At 41.4% G+C, this 17277-nt stretch overlaps 1 protein-coding gene across 4 annotated transcripts in view; it reads right to left on the bottom strand.

The window, feature by feature from the left end:
- The window catches only part of Mamld1 (mastermind like domain containing 1), a 119254-nt gene that overhangs the window by 60370 nt on the left and 41607 nt on the right, over positions 1–17277 (bottom strand). The window lies entirely within an intron of this gene.

Raw genomic sequence — 17277 nt, 5'->3', positions numbered from 1 at the left:
GGCCTCTTCACCTCTACCAGAGTCAGCTTTTGGACCCAAAGAAGAACAACAACCAACTCTGGCCCCATTAGTACCTAGCCAAGTGAGCTGAGCAATAGTCTAAAGCCTGACTGACACTGGGCAGAAGCAATGGGCACTGAGAGACGCGCCAGACACTCCGGTGTACTTCTTCCGAGGACATGGAGCTACTCCAGCACGCATTCCATGGCGCACAAACAGACACATCAGCATAAAACAAGAGCTCTTCTAAGGGATGCAGATATGAGGGCATATTTCTTTTTTGTAAATCTTCTTGCCAGTAGAGCACCAGGCTCTAAAATATCAATGTCCAAACTTCCACCTTCAGAAAGATAGAGAAGTCATTGCCCATTTTCCCATTGAGTACATTAAAAAAAACCATGTTGGCATGCTATATAAAACAAACATTAGGTCACTGAAAGGTAGGTAGAGCATAGACTATCTAGGGACCTTGAGATGTGATGAACAGCACAGCGATGTGTTCCTTGGGTTTTCTTTTGCTTCAAAGATTCCAGACTTGTAGTTAAAGAAACCAGCAACCCAGAATGCTGATGGATAGAGGAAAAGTGATCTGAGGCTGCTGATAGACAGAGACAGAAAAGACCCAACAAAGGCCTGTTCTTTCTAGTCACAGAACCAGGAAACTTCAATGAAACTAACCACCAGAGAAGACACCGCAGTCCCATGTCACCGAGATAAAGCAGAGAACCTACAGACTAACACCACTTGGCAGTACTGACGTCTTTCTCCTCGTTCCCAGTGAGTGGTACCAGAAAATGGCTAGTGGGGTTCTGAAAAATCTCATGCTTGCCCAGCAGTAACAAGGAACCTCACTCTATCTGTTGTCAATAAGGCCATGTAGGGAACCTGGACTTTTATGCCCACCTGGCAAAAGTAAGATGATGTTCCCCTTCCCTGCCAGAGCAAGTTATAGCAGAAGATTTAAATAATGTAACACCCAAAATATTTTGGTTTCAGTAGAAAAACATTCATCATACTAAGACCCAGAAGATCTAAAACTAAATGAAGAATATTATCAGAAGATGTGTCACTGAAATGATACAGATGTTGGAATAATTTAACAAGAATTTTAAAATCGTAATCATTTAAATGTGTCAACCAGTAATTACAACCAGGCTTTAAATAAAAAAGAAATAGAAATTTTAAAATTGAAAAATGATAATAACAAATACACTTATTAGATAAGATCAAGAAGAGAACTGAAAGGGAAGAAAAAAGATTTAAGATACCAGAAAGTGTCCAGTCTTAATGGAAGAGAGACCATCAATCAGAAAAACTGAACTGACACCCAGGGACATCTGGGATTATACACAAGTGACCTAATAATTATTTGATTGGTATTCTAGAAGAAAAGGAAGGAGAGGAAATGGGACTGAAAAAAACTTTTTTTTTTTTTTTTTTTTGGTTTTTCAAGGTAGAGTTTCACTCTAGTCAAGGCTGACCTGGATGCACTATGGAGTCTCAGGGTGGCCTCAAACTCACGGCGATCCTTCTACCTCTGCCTCCCGAACGCTGGTATTAAAGGCGTGTGCCACCATGTCTGGCTTGAAAAATATTTGTAAGTAATGCCTTTAAACACCTCACACTTGGCAGAAGTCACAAACCTGGAAATCAAAGAAGCCAAGTAAACTACCCAAAGGAATCCACTTTTGGAGTAGATTTCCAGCCCCTCATAGCCAAATATCTGAAATGTAATGACAAAGTCTGAAATGAAGTGACAGAAAAATGACAGTTGAGCTATAGGAGTATAAAACCCATTCCAATGACAGCAGATCTCCTCAGAAGCTACGGAGGCCCTAATAAAGTGACACAGTACTTTACAAATGCTGAAAAAGGAGAACTTCCACACAAAATCTTAGTGAAAATGCATCAGATGTCCAGGGAATCCTGACCTTCTCAGATGGAGGGAATCAAGCAGATTTGTCAACAGCACACCTCTACTAGGATAATGGTTAGAGGAAGTTCTCTAAACAGAAGATAATTAAAAGAAGGAATTCTGTGTATTAGCAAGGAAGAACAAACAATGGAAAGAGAACACCAATTCAGCCAAATATTACAGATGTTCCTCTTTGCTTCAGTTGTCTGCAGTATGCTTCATAGTTGAATTACGAATTATAACATTGTCTCTTGTGTTTAAAGTAGTTTATGAAATAACTTCTGGACATAACTGCATTACCAGTTGGAAAATGAAGGTATTTAAGTGTTGACATTAGTTGTCCATTTTTAAGTTATACAAAGATGCAGATTAGTATTGACATTAACCACTATAAATGCTATCTAAACGGAAATAGCCAAAATCACCATGCATGATCAAAGGTGACTCTAAAAATTGTTTAAGTATCCCATGGGAAGGGAGGGAAAAGAAAATAGAACACAACATGAAGAAGAGAAAGAAAACAAAAATAAGTTGGCATAATTAAGCACAAACATGAATAAGCATATTAAGTGACAATTGCCTAAGTAGACATATTAAAAAGTCGAGATTGGCAAAGAAGATGAAAACATGGCCAAATGTTATACTACTTGCAAATGTTTGCTCAAATAGAATATCGTAGGAAGATTTAAAGTTGTGGAAAACGATTTGCCATGAAAATACTGGTTTAACAAATAACAGGAGTACTTTAGCAATATCAGATAAGGTAGACTTTAGAGCAAAGAAAATTATCAAGGACAGAGAAGGACATAATATAATGATAAAAGGGTCAGTCTACCAAGAAGAAGTGATAATCTTAAGTCTGTGTGGTCTGAACAAGAAAACTGCAAAAATATGAGAAGTAAATGTTTTGAGAATGAAAGGAAAATACACAATTTTTTATTTTTTTGGTTTTTCGAGGTAGGATTTCACTCTAGCTCAGGCTCTCCTAGAATTCGCTATGTAGTCTCAGGGTGGCCTTGAACTCACAGCGATCCTCCTACCTCTGCCTCCCGAGTGCTGGGATTAAAGGCGTGCGCCACCATGCCCGGCCACAACTTTTTATTTTAATTTTCACTAGTTATAGACATGCTCAGTATGTAAACAGCACATGTTGGAACTATCCTTACCTTCATCCCTGTCCCCCCTTCCCAAGGGACCCTCCTCTTGGGGATGCTTGTTATTCCCATGGGGATTATGGATCATGCATTGTGGGGTTAGCCATCAGTTACGGAAAAGAGGCAATGTCTCTGTGCATAATGTCCCAACTTTTGGCTCTTAACAATCTTTCTGGCCCCTCATCCACGAAATTCCATGAGCCATGTCGGGTTTGTCTTAGGTCTACTTCAGCGATGGGCTCTGAGGAGCCCTCTGTGTCTCTGGAAGAAATACACAGATTTATAGTTGGAAATTTCTATTTGCTCATGATACAACAACTACATACAAATTCTTCAATATACACGCTTAAAAAGTGGATTCAAAAGGACCTAACTGGAATTTATAGAATGCTTCACCCAAGCCAATAAAATTTGTATTATTTTCAAGTATCCAAGGAACACATGCATTCTGTGTGTATACTGTAGAACAGAAAACAATCCACAAAATTCAAGAGTTGAAATAATGCATGGTATTTTCTATAACTAAACTTGAATCAAATCAGTAAGCAATAACAGAAAAAGAACATAAAAAAATCTCTAAACACTTAGAAACAAAATAGCAAACTTTGTGTGTATGTGTGTGCATGTTTGTGTGTGTGTGCAGGTGTGCATGCATGTATATACATGTGCATGCAGGCCAGAGGACAACCTTCTTTTGAAATAGAATCTTTCATTGTCTTAAAGCTTGCCAACTAGGCTAAACTGCTTGGTCAGTGAGTTCCAAGGACCTTCCTGTCCAGCTCTGGATTACAGGTTACACCACCACCTTCAGTTTCTTCCCAAAAAAATATTTTTATTTATTTATGAGAGAGAGAGAGGGGATGGGCATGCCAGGGCTGCTTTCTACTACAGAAGAACTCCAGACACTTGTGACACTTTGTGCGTTTTGCTCTATGTGGGCACTGGGAAATTGAAGCCAGGCTGGCAGGATTTGCAAGCAAGTGCCTTTAACTGCTAAGTCATCTCTAAGACCCCGGATTCTTGTTTACCCTTGGGTCTGGGGATCAAACTCGGGTTCTCTGCAAGCATTTTACCTACTGGCTCATCATCCTGCCCCAAGAGAAAACTTTTTCAAAATTTATGTGTCAAAAAAAGCTGAAGGAAAAAAAAGTGAAAATATATTGAAATGAATGAGAATGGAAACATATTAAAATTTGTGGAACATGACTCAAGCTATACTGACATACATTTATAGTGTTAAATATTCACATTAGAATTGAAAGAAAGTCCCTTTAATCCCAGCAGAGTTAGGAGGACTGTCGTGAGTTCAAGGGCACCCTGAGACTACAGAGTGAATTCCAGGTCAACCTGAGCTACAGCAAGACCATACCTCATAAAATCAAAAAAAAAAAAAAAAAAAAGAAAGAAAGAAAGAAAGAAAGTCTAAAATCAGCAGTATAGGCTCTCAAAGCACTTAGAAAAAGAAAATAAGATTTCAAAGATAAAGACAGAGAAGATAAATAATCAAAATAAATGATACTGAAATCAGAAAAAAAAGGGATAGAAACAAGCCCGGTGGAAAAAGCTAGGTTTTTGACAGAATTAATAAAATTGATAAACTTATGGTAACCTCACAGACAAAGAAAAGAACATCAAAAATTGCCAAGATCTTGAATGAAAAATGGAATATTATCACAGACCTTGCAGATGTGAGGAGAACAGAGTACAATGAGTAACTCTACACATGTTCAATTTGGAAATTCAGAAGAAATAGAGCAATTATTCTAAAAGCACAAATGGCCCAAATTACCCAATATTGAAAAATCTGATTACCCTCAGAATTCCAAAACCTCAAAATTCATTTTTTTAGAGAGAGAGAGAGAGAGAGAGAGAATTGGCAAGCCAGGGCCTTGGCCATTGCAATCAAACTCCACATGCTTGTACCAACTAGTGGGCATGTGAGACCTTGCACTTCCCTCACCTTTGTGCACCTGGCTTTCTTGGGATCTGGAGAATTGAACATGGGTCCTTAGGCTTCACAGACAAGTACCTCATCCTCCAAGCCATCTTTCTAGCCCAAAGTTCATTTTTTTTTCTTTAAAAAAAACTTGTGAAATGAAGGCTTTAGGGGGCTGAGGTATGGCTCAGTAGTAGAGAGCTTTCCCAGCTTGCACAAGGCCCTGGTTCAGTCCCCAGCATGGCAAAATGTAAGCTGTAAACTCAGTCGTTTTCACTGGAGAGCCATATCAATCATCTAAAGAATTAGGCCAGGTCTACATGACTGCTTTCAGAAAAAAAGAACAGGATGGGATACTCCCAAATTGTTTTATGATCTTGACATCAAGATGAAGACTGTCCAAGATGGAACATTACAGACTAATATCTCTTATAAGCATCTATAAAGAAATCCTAAACAAAGCTCTATCCATGTGTACAAAGGATAATATGTCATGCTGATACTTGGTTTGCTCTGAGCATATGAGGCTGGTTCAGTATTCAACAGTCCATCCATGGTATCCACTACATCAGTAGGCAAAGAATAAAAAACATTATATAGGGTTAGAGAGATTGCTCAGCAGTTAAAGGGGCTTTCTTGCAAAGCCTCATGGCCCAGCTTCTATCTCACAGTACCCACATAAAGCCAGATGTGCAAAGTGGCTCATGTATCTGGTGTTCGTTTGCAGTTGTAAGAGGCTCTGGTGTGCCCATTTTCATTCTTTCTTTCTCTCTCTCTCTCTGCTTGCAAAAATGTTTTTTATAAAAATCACATGATACTTGACTAATATCATTATGAATGTTCTAAATGGCATTGTATTAATACATGAATTTTGTCTTTAAAAATATTTAGTGACAATGCCAAAAGCTGGTGGTATGTGAGAAGCTGTGTCACTCATCCATCACTGGCAACCATGCAAACTGTTGCAGCCACTCTGGAAAACAGTGGGCTGCTTCTTAAAAAAAATAAATAAACAAGTAAACACTCATTCAGCTACCAGTAATTGTACTCCCAAGATATTCATCTTGAAACATGAAGATGTAAACTCAAATTTTTTTTTTTTTTTTTTTTTTGAGGTAGAGTCTCACTCTAGCCCAGGCTGACCTGGAATTCACTATGTAGTCTCAGGGTGGCCTCGAACTCATGGCGATCCTCCTACCTCTGCCTCCTGAGTGCTGGGATTAAAGGCTCAAATGCATTTTAAATACTCAATGCTAAATATGAAGTTTTAAAACTTGTGTACAAAAAACCTGCATCAGTATCGATTTCTTAGATTTGATATTGTAACGTAATGGAAGATTTAACTTGGAGGAAATTGTGTGGAGGATAAAGGGTTCACCCCCGCCCCCTGTACTGTTTGGAAGTTCTTGTGAATCTCATAATTTCCTAATAAGTTAATCAAAGAATTTAGGCTCCAGACCCTGCCACACACTGATTCTCATTCTTTGTTCTTGAAACATTTTTTATGTAGCATTCTTGCTTCAAGCAATATACAGATATTTGTCTTGACATTCTTTAAAAAAAAAAAAAAAAAAAAACTCCGCTCAAATCTTCCTGGGTGTTTTAGGAGCCAAATAAGACCTCAACTGGGATTTCACTCACATACTGGTATGAGTATGGTATGTATTACACAATGTACTCAAATGAAGAAGGGCAAAGGAGACCCCCAATACCCCAGAGGCTATCACTGACCCTGGACAACCCTGGCCTGGCATCTCCAGACTGTAAGGAATGGAGGCTCATATCTCATTTCAGGGCAAGCAACACAAAACCTATGGACATCAAACAAGATGTCCATTCAACACTGAGGAAAAAAAATAATGATGACGTGGGGGGCTGGGTGTGGTGGTGCATGCCTTTAATCCCAGCACTTGGGAGGCTGAGGTAGGAAGATCGCCAGTGAGTTCAAGGCCAGCTTGAGACTACATAGTGAATTCCAGGTCAGCCTGGGCTACAGTGAGACCCTACCTTGAAAACAAAAAAAAATGCCCCAAAATGCTGACTTGGCATTTAAAGAGACCATCTATTCAGTTCATGGCCTGCCCCTTTGTTTCTTCCAAAGTCAACATTAAAGAGACAGGAAGGGGCAATGGCTAGAGCTTCTTGAAGAAAGATCCAGTTCTGTGACCTGAATAGCAGACGACACACTAGCTACCATGGTCAGCATGCTTGGAAACGGAACAAGAAAGAGAAGCACTGTGTGGTTTGCTGTGTGTGTCTGGTTGTGTACAGACAGGCCAGGAGTCTGAAACTGCTTCAGTCTGTCACACTTCCATCCTGGATGGCAGAAAGAAGTATACAACTGAGGCCAGGCATAGCACAATGCCGGAGCAATAACTCCATCAGCCCATTGTTGCAAGCACTGGTAGTTTGGACTCTACATACATCAGACCACCCTAATTTGCAAGGGCCTGACTAATGATTACCAATTGCTATTTGCTAGTAAGTATCTTGGTATTATGCTAGGGTATGGGTTAAATAAGACATTTTATATATATATATATATATATATATATATATATATATATATATATATATATATATATATATTACAGGGAACCAAACCTTAGAGAGACAGGGTAAGCCCAAGTTTTAGAGAGTTTAAAGATTAAGGTCAGGCTTCTGGGTGGGCAGAGTCTGAGATGGAACAGTTAGCTTCTTAGTCCTCATTTATGGGGCTTTGGGGAAGCTGCTTCAACTTTTGTAAATGTAATAGCTACCTTAGGGTTGTCTTCCATGAGCCAGAAATTGGGCTCAGAAATTCATAGAGTCTTTCACTGGCTCTCCAAATAGGCCACAAGATATCAAGGAAGTGCCTACTCTTCCTCTCTGTGTCCCTCTCCCACTAGCTTTTGGCAGGAGGTATTTGTCTGATATTTGGCTCCTTTTCCAGATTGTAAACTCTGTGAGGGAAAAAAAAGCATTTTTTTTTTTTCCGAAGGTAGGGTCTTGCTCTAGTCCAGGCTGACCTGGAACTCATTCTGTAGTCTCAGGGTGGTCTCGAACTCATGGTGATCCTCCTATTTCTACCTCCCGAGTACAGTGATTAAAGGTGTGCACCACCACACCAGGCATCAAAGAGAGAGAGAATTGTGGGCATGCCAGGGCCTCCAGCCACTGCAAACAAACTCCAGACACATGCACCAGCTTGTGCATCTGGCTTACATAGGTACTAGGGAATAGAATCTGGGTCCATAGGCTTCATAGGCTGCCTTAACCACTACGTCATCTTTCCAGCCGGGAGGCAAAGCTTTTTTATGGCAGTAGCACCAGAGTAAGTCATTTGGCCCAGAGCTTTGGTGACCTGGCATATTAGAGCCCAAGTGAGCTCAGCAATGTAAAATATGTTGTTGAATATTTAAGTGCATTTGGAAGGACTGTTTTGACACTATGCAAGAGCTGTAAGGAAGATAATTACAGTTTTGAGCTAATAACTATATTAATATTCTAGAATTTCATTTTGAGAAGTTTTGAAAACGAAAACTGATGAGGAGAAATAAGAACCCTCACACATTGTAAGTAGAAATGTAAAATAATGTGGCTGTTATGGGAAATAGTTAAACATCGAGTAGCCATTCGACCCACCAACTCCATTTCTGGGAATCAAAAATATATTCATACAAAACCTTGTACAAGGAAATTCACAGCAACACTATTCATCACAGTCCCACATACCCCCTGATAGCTGTATGGACAAGTAAATAAAATGGTTATCACACCATGGACTATTACTAAGCCTTAGAAAGACAGAAGTGCTTGATATAGTGCCACACGCCTTTAATCCCAGCACTTAGGAGGCTGAGGTAGGAGGACTGCTGTGAGTTCGAGATCACCCTGAAACTACATAGTGAATTCCAGGTCAGCCTGGGCTAGAGTGAGACTTTACTTAAAAAAAAAAAATCAGCTGGGCATTGTGGCACTCGCCTTTGATCCCAGCACTTGGGAGGCAGAGGTAGGTAGACCGCCATGAGTTCGACACCAATTTGAGACTACACAGTGAATTCCAGGTCAGCCTGGGCTAGAGTGAAACCCTACCTCGAAAAAAAAAAAAAACACGAAAAAAAGAGAAAGGAAACATTGTGCAAGGCACCATGTAATGTATGGTTCTACTTACATAAAATCTCCAGAATAGGCAAACCCATAGGCAAGTAATGGTTACCTAGGTGTGGGAGGCAGAGAGAATGTGGACTAACTGCTGATGAGCGTACGGTTCGTTCTGAGGTTGACGGGTAAGGAAAATGCTTTAGAATTAATTGTGAGGATTGTTGCACATCTCTGTGAATACATGAAAACACATTGCATGGTTCACTTTCAATACATGATTTTATGGAACATAAATTATATCTCAATAGTTTAAAAAAAATACTTTTATTTATTTATTTGACAGAGAGAGAGAGAGAGAGAGAGAGAGAGAATGGGCGTGGCAGGGCCTCCAGCCACTGCAAATGAACTCCAGATGTGTGCGCCCCCTTGTGCATCTGACTAATGTGGGTTCTGGGGAATCAAACCTGGATCCTTTGGCTTTGCAGGCAAATAAATGCCTTAACCGCTAAGCCATCCCTGCAGCCCCCAATAATGTTATCTTTTTTCTTTTATTAAGTTCCAGCTGCCATTACTCCTTATTCTAATGCAGCATTTAACAAGGCCACTCCTTGTAAAGAAATGATGGAGCAACATCTTTAAAGGTTTTGGAGAAAAAAAAATGCCAAGAGGCTCCACATTAAGCAAGACTGGATCCTATTGGAATGAACCATCACTAGGCCCTTTCCTGGTCCTCAGCTGCAGACTCAGCAGTGTTAAAACCCTTCCCTAGTGACCCAGATGATCACTGAACAACTTAGTAAGCCGGGGTAGAATGTTACCAAGCTCTGGTTGATGCTATGTTAGGCAATGTGTGATGACTCCCCAGGAACCCACAATGTGCCCACATTTGGTTTCAGGGTATCTTCATTTCACCCAATTTAAAATGCTCCCCAACATGGATGTTCAGTACCCATCGGTAACCTATCAGGTGAGCTTTAGGGCTTCCTGGAAAATATCAGTGTCCCATAGTCACACCCACTGGGCTGAGAGAGGAGAGTGCTGCTTTGACAAGCCAATAATCACGCAAACCACTAAGTCCATGGAGGGTAAACTGTTTCTCAGCTGGCTGTGGTAGTTTGAATGTAAAACATTTCCCATAGCTTCATGTATTTGTGATTAGGCCTCGTACTTAATTCTCAGCTGGAGGTGCGGTTTGGGGAGTTTGTGGAGTATTTGGTGAAGCCTTGCTGAAGGAGGTGTGTCACTGGGGGGTGGGCTTTGGATTGTGACAGTCCAGCCTAGCTTGTCACACAGAGCTCTCAGTCTCTACACTTCCTTCCTACTGATAAGGAGATGTAATGATTAATTGTCTGCTCCTGCCACGCTTTCTCCAACTCGATGAAACTTTCCCTTGAAACAAACTATAAGCAAAAATAACCCCTTTCTTCCCTTAAGCTGTTTCTAGTGGGGTGTTCTATCCCAGCAAGGAGAAAGTAACTGCTATTCTGGCCATGTCTAGGAACCTTAATAGACTAAACAACACACAGCAACCATCCATCATGGTCCAAAGTGAAGAACAGAGCTTTCTGGAACTTGTGCTTAGCAAGAAATGAGGGCAGACCTAAACTATCTTAAGGCAGTGATGGCAATATTAATCTTGTTACATGCTCCATTGCAGTAGATCCAGCCTTCAAGGTAATGTGAAGCTGGGATTTTTTCAAGAACACATTTTTTGACGAAAGGAAATCAGCCACTGGATATGTTGAACGTTATCTTCTTTTATCATATATGTCAGGATTTGCAAAAGATTTTGGATTGGAGCTTGTAATCCCAACTGGAAGACCACATATGACCTAGTTTCCCATGCAATAAATGTTCACACACTCAGTTCATCTAAGCTTTTCCATATTCGATTATCAAAGTTGGAGTTGAGTTGGAGGGTACTGGGAAACTATTTCCATGTTCTCTGTAGATTATTCCTTTCATAAACTGGTATATACATAGACAAATAGATACACATAAGACATATATACAACATAGATATTCACTCTGTGCGTGGTGGTTTGATTCAGGTGCCCCCCCACAAACTTAGGTGTTCTGAATGCTAGGTTCCCAGTTGATGGAGATTGGGGAATTAATGCCTCCTGGAGGCAGTGTATTGGTGGGGACAGGCTTATAGCCAGTTTCCCCTTGCCAGTGTTTGGCACACTCTCCTGTTGCTATTGTCCACCTTATATTGACCAGGGGGTGATGTCCACCCTGTGCTCATGCCATTGATTTCCCCCTGCCACAGTGGAGCTTCCCCCTTGAGCCTGTAAAGCTAAAATAAACCTCTTTTTCTCACAAGCTGCTCTTTGTCGGGTGATTTCTACCAGCAATGCAGACCTGACTGCAACACTGTGTATGTCTCTATAGCTCTGTTTTACTGTCTCTATCTTTTTCTAAAAAGCACAATACTAGAGGACGTGAGGAAAGAATCCCACTCTGTAAGCTTGGAGTCCTTTCCTTTGGTGACAGTGGGCATCTGGTCTTTCTATCTGCCCATCCAAGTGGGCTTCTTGCTCAACTGTCCACTGGTAGTCCCTCAGTTGGACAGAAAATCAAGCGGAAACAGTAATGGCCATTTGTCTATTCTTTTCTGGCTTTATTCACTGATCAGCTGTGGCTCCAAAAGCACAAACAAGGGCTGTTTCCCTTGTAAATGGTTTTCAAACAGTATATCCATAGTCTCACCATCCAGGAATAACTGGAAATGTTGAGCGTGGAAGGAGGAAAACATTGAAAACTGTTTGGCTTTGTAGCAATTTTAGCAGGCAATCACCTGTGAGTATAGCAACAGTTTGTAAACATGTCAGACTTAGGCCCAGATGCCAGTCACAGCAACAGGCAGTGGCTTTGCAAAGAGTTTTAGCTGATTGTCTAGGCACCTTAGTATTCTGAAGATGGGCCTCAGAGCTAAGAGATAGGAGTCAATTTCCATTGTCAAGTCTGAGATTTTTCTTTGCTTTTTCAAACCCTCCTCTGGTGCATGTAAGGTCTAAGTAAGACCTTTGAATGGGAAGGCTGCTTGGGCGAGTGGTGCTGTGCATTTGGGAGGTGCAGGGGAGGACATGTGATTCTGTTAGTCCTCCCATTCTTTAATAGTAAAACTATTTATTTTGAAAAGAGATACAGGGAGAAAGGGGGGATGGGCACACCAAGGCCCCTTGCCTTTTGCAAATGAATTACAGACACATTTACCACTTTGTGCATCTGTCTTTATGTGGGTACTAGGGAATCAAACCTGGGATGGCAGGGTTTGCAAGCAAACATCTTTAACTGCTGAGCCAGTTTCCCTGCCCCTTAAAACTCTTTATAATAAAACTCATTACTAGTCTAACTAAGAGCCTAGAGCACCATTATTGAAAGGAGAAACCAGAGATTGTACAGTCCAACCCTCCTCTTGCACAGATAGGGAAAGTAAGGCAGAGACTGGTCCAGGAGGGCATGGATGGTGAGAGTTGAGTCTACGAGTCATATTTCCTGAATCTCAAGCCAGGGCATCATGCCAGCAGGCTGGAGTTGAAGACAGACATTGGGTACAGTATTTCCTTGGCTCCTCATTCTCCCAGGCTGTCCAGCACCTGCTGGCATCATTGAGGTTTCAACATCTCCCTGCCAAGGCTTCACCTCTCTACATTTCATTTTCTCTTGACTTTGGCCTGAAGGACCCTGACAGGTTTGTGACTAACTTTCCTCTGGGCTCATCTACCTATTCTGCTTTCCCAGCCACAGCGCACACTTCCTTTCTATGGCTGCTTCAAGGAACCTAGACTAGCTCCAGATTCGCAGAGGGGTTAGGTGGAGTTTAAAGCCTTTCTTTATATGGCTAAGCCAACACTCATGATACCTCTTCTCAAGTCTGAGCAAAGCAATCCCAGGTCATCAGAGTTCTGCATGTATTAGGGCAATGATCTAGAATGATCCATCAACCACAGATCCTAGTACTCCCTAAAGAAAGTGGGACATAAGGAGGCTGGAGAGATGGCTTGAGCTGTTAAGTGCTTGCCTGTGAAGCCTAAGGACCACGATTTGAGGTTTGATTCCACAGGACCCATGTAAGCCAGATGCACAAGTTGGCACATGCACCTGGAGTTTGTTTACAGTAGCTCGAGGTCCTGATGCTCCCATTTTCTTCCTCCCTCCCTCTCTCTCTCCCTCTCTGTCTCTTTCTTTCTTTGTCTGTTGCTCTCAAATAAGTAAATAAAAATCAACCAAAAATGTAAAAAAAAAAAAAAAATGTAGACAGTAGGAAAAGAAAGCGAGACATGGCCAGAACCAAGAGAGAGAGATCACAGGCACTTGGAGGTGGTGACTCCATGTCTGAACCCATGTCTCCAATTATACGGTGGTGTATACACCAAAGAAAGCCCCTTAAGAAGATAAAAAATGCGTAAGATGGGGAGGGTGCTTACCAAGGGACTGCAAGTAGTTGTGAGCTAAAAGAAGAATGGGAATGGCCATCTAACAACAAATGTCAAGTTTTAGACAAGAAAAGACCTGTGAGTGATTCATAGGCAAGCTCTCTTTGTTTAATATATTCTGCGCTTCAGATAAATTTCTTCCTTTTTTTTTTTTTTGAGGTAGGGTTTCACTCTAGTCCAGGCTGACCTGGAATTCACTGTGTAGTCTCAGGGTGGCCTCAAACTCATGATGATTCTCCTACCTCTGCCTCCCATCTGCTGGGATTAAAGGCATATGCCACCATGCCCAGCTTGAGATAGATTTCTAACAACAGGGAAAAACTCTACTGCTGCCCTAGAAGCTCCGTGTAAAATCCCATCTGATGGAAGGAAAATGTGCTTTCGGTATTTGTTATGACTAAATAATTTTTCTCCATTCTTGGAAATACTTCTTTGCAATTAGTTTAGAATTATTTCCTAAATGAAAAAGCAGTCAACGTCACTACTCTCAGCTTCTGAGGAAACAGTCTAATTTCGGAGGTATTTGTTCATTGCGAGTTGGCAACAATGGCTCAGGTTTACAAAAAAAAGTGGGAGAAATGCAGGGCATTTCAGAAAAGGGTCCCACACACTTTCCTTCAAGAAGACAGTCAAGCAAACCCATGGAGGCAGCCACTGATGATAAACACAGTTGCATAGGCCGTCATTCAGCTGAACAGCATGACAACACACAAGGCCAATGCTTTGCACACAGCTGGCTTTTGATTTCTGAGGGGGCTGGAAGGGAAACTGATAGAAATCCTCGCAGTAGAGCAGATATCCCCCTCTTCCTACTGCCTGCATTATGTCCAGTTCACCTATTTATCAAGCAGGACGTCTCATTGCTGTGGTCTAAGCCCAAGCCAGGGGGAGGCTTCCAAGCCCCAAATAGATTGCAGAAGCAAGTCACTTGACCTGTAGGTCCAAATTCCTCCACCCCTTTGGCCATGTGCTAATATTGAGGCAAGTAAGACACCTTTTCTTGATCAAGCCTCTCTTCCTTGAGTCAGAAGGAAAAGATGCTGCTGTCATGAATGCTTAATATATGTAGTGTGCTTGTTCCCCTGGGGAGGAAGCTTTGGGAAAATGGCCAAAGTTGCTTCAAGCTTCCTCCATCCTGCTCAGTGGTCCTTGGTCAGATCAGTTCACCTGAGATGACATCCTGAGCTAGCCAGAAAGGTCTAGAATCTCCCAACCTTCACTTTGCTCACGGAGTTTATTTCTTCTAAATTTAAATCATTGCCATCTCTACAGCTTCAGTCATCCATCTTGGTCTAATTTCCTCAAGGGTAAAAATTTAACTCCATTTTGGGCCAAACACAAACAAATAGCTGGGGTTTAAGGGTTCAAGCAGTTAGAGCTTGAAAAGCATGTTATTATGACACATTTCAGATCCGCAGAGCTAGAGGATTTTTAATGGAATGTCATCCATTACTATTCCTTGACTATGGGCATAGTTGATTATGAATTCAGAAACACTCTAACACTTTCATGCCACAACTTTGCAGTTCACTCATTCAATCAGCCATCAGTGGATGCATTCATCCAATCAACTATTAGTTCATTCATTCATCCAATCAGCCATTAGTTGATTCATTCATCCAATCAGCCATTAGTTCATTCATTCCGCCAGTGAAGCTGCCGGTATCATAGTGATTTCAGTGCTCATCTTTGCTCTTGTTTCTATAAAGCAAACATTAGAGAATTGCTTAGAAAACATAAGACACATGCCTTCCATCCTAAGTGTGTCAAAGTTCAGGCTCTGTAAAGTCCTGTCAGCTATATAATTCTAGTGTAACTACAAGGTATTATTTCAATAATATTCATGTTTAAAAAATGGTTAAAATCCACTGGCAGAATGATTCAGTTTGTATTTACTTAAGAAATTGTTTCTTTTGTTTATGAGGAGTTGCTCTTGGGCACTGAAAGTTAGCCCATACATTTAAAAAGGCCAATACAAAAAATTTAAAAAAAAATTTTTTAAAAAGGGCTAGAGAGATGGCTTAGCGGTTAGGCGCTTGCCTGTGAAGCCTAAGGACCCCGGTTCAAGGCTAGATTCCCCAGGACCCACGTTAGCCAGATGTACAAGGGGGCGCATGCATCTAGAGTTCGTTTGCAGTAGCTGGAGGCTCTGGTGTGCCCATTCTCTCCCTCTCTATCTGCCTTTCTCTATCTGTCTGTTGTTCTCAAATAAATAAATAAAAATGAACAAAAAATTAAAAATAAATAAAATAAAAAGGCCAATATGATCTCTGCTTTCCATTAAAAATTTTTTCTACCACTTGGGCAGGGTAGATGGCTCAGTTGGTCAAATGCTTGCTTACTAAGCAGCAGAGACTAAGTTGGACACCCAGAACCCATGTAAAAATGGGCGTGCTGGGTCAAGCTTGTAATCTCATAGCTGGGAGGTAGACACAGAGGATCCCTAGGACTCACTGGCTAACCTAATTGACAAGCTCCTGGCCAGCGAGTCACTGACAGTGTCTTAACAAGAGATAGGTGGCATTTCTAAGCAGTGACACTCGTGGTTCACCTGTGACCTCCACAAACACACCCGTGTGTATGTAACATGCACACATATACAAACACAGTCACAAATACATGCAATTACCCAGACCCCACACACATGCATACATATGCTTATAACAACATTTTTCAATTCTAAAATCTTTGATAATATACTCAGATCCTTCCCTAAAATTCTGTGAAGTTGGGACTGGTTGGGATTAGCACAAACCCCCTTATCACCCAAGTCTCATTCCCTGTAGGAGCCCCCCACTCATCATGTGACTGATGTGATGAAAACTGGGGGATTGAAAATCAATGCCTTCTGTTTACTTGTATTCTTATCATTTGGTTTTTCGAGGTAGGGCTTCACTCTGACTCAGGCTGACCTGGAATTCGCTACGGAGTCTCAGGGTGGCCTCAAACTCACAGCGATCCTCCTACCTCTGCCTCCCGAGTGCTGCTGGGATTAAAGGCGTGCGCCGCCATGCCCGGCTGAAAATCAGTGCCTTCTGTTGAATGCCTGACAGGTTACAGCTGGCAGTGCTGCTGGCGGGCCCGGCTTGCTCCTGAATGACACCAAGGTGATGGTCAACTCATGGCCCCAGGTTTGTTCCCAAGCACCTCTTTTCCACTGCACTTGTGCAGATGTGTCCAGATATAATGCTTGCCATTTAGCCTGTTAAATTTCCTATGACAATTTCAAACTTATCAATATCTCCTTGGATCTCAATTTCATGCTACAGGAAAGTGCTCACCTTCTGGCACTATGTCAGGGACAAATTTAGTAAGAGTGCATGCTTAGCCCTCCTTTGGGTCATTGAGAAAAAGAGAAGCAGGGAATGAGGGAGCCTGGGGACTTGTCTCTGGACCTCTCTCTCTCTCTCTGAGGGAGGATATTAATCCATTATCCACAGCCTCCAGATTCAATCCTTTAATTAGTTACACAAACACATCACTGAGCTGTAAATGAGGACTTCGCAACAGATGCTGCCAAATGCTTTGCTGAGGTTCGAAAAACCCTTGCCTTTCTCCAACCTATCTGCTTAGTGAGATCTTAAAATAAAGGATACTATTCTGATGCAGCCACCTACTTTGCATGAACCCACATTGTCTCTGAGGGATCCCAGCTCCCATTGCTTCTCTTTTATTCCCACTTTAAAAAAAATTGTTGTTTTTATTTATTTTTTTTGAGAGCAACAGACAGAGAAAGAAAGAGGCAGA

Source organism: Jaculus jaculus, chromosome X (assembly GCF_020740685.1).
Source record: "Jaculus jaculus isolate mJacJac1 chromosome X, mJacJac1.mat.Y.cur, whole genome shotgun sequence".
Classification (NCBI taxonomy): Eukaryota; Metazoa; Chordata; class Mammalia; order Rodentia; family Dipodidae; genus Jaculus; species Jaculus jaculus.
Note: the sequence above shows the minus strand (reverse complement) of the source record. Positions and strands in the feature narration are given on the sequence as shown.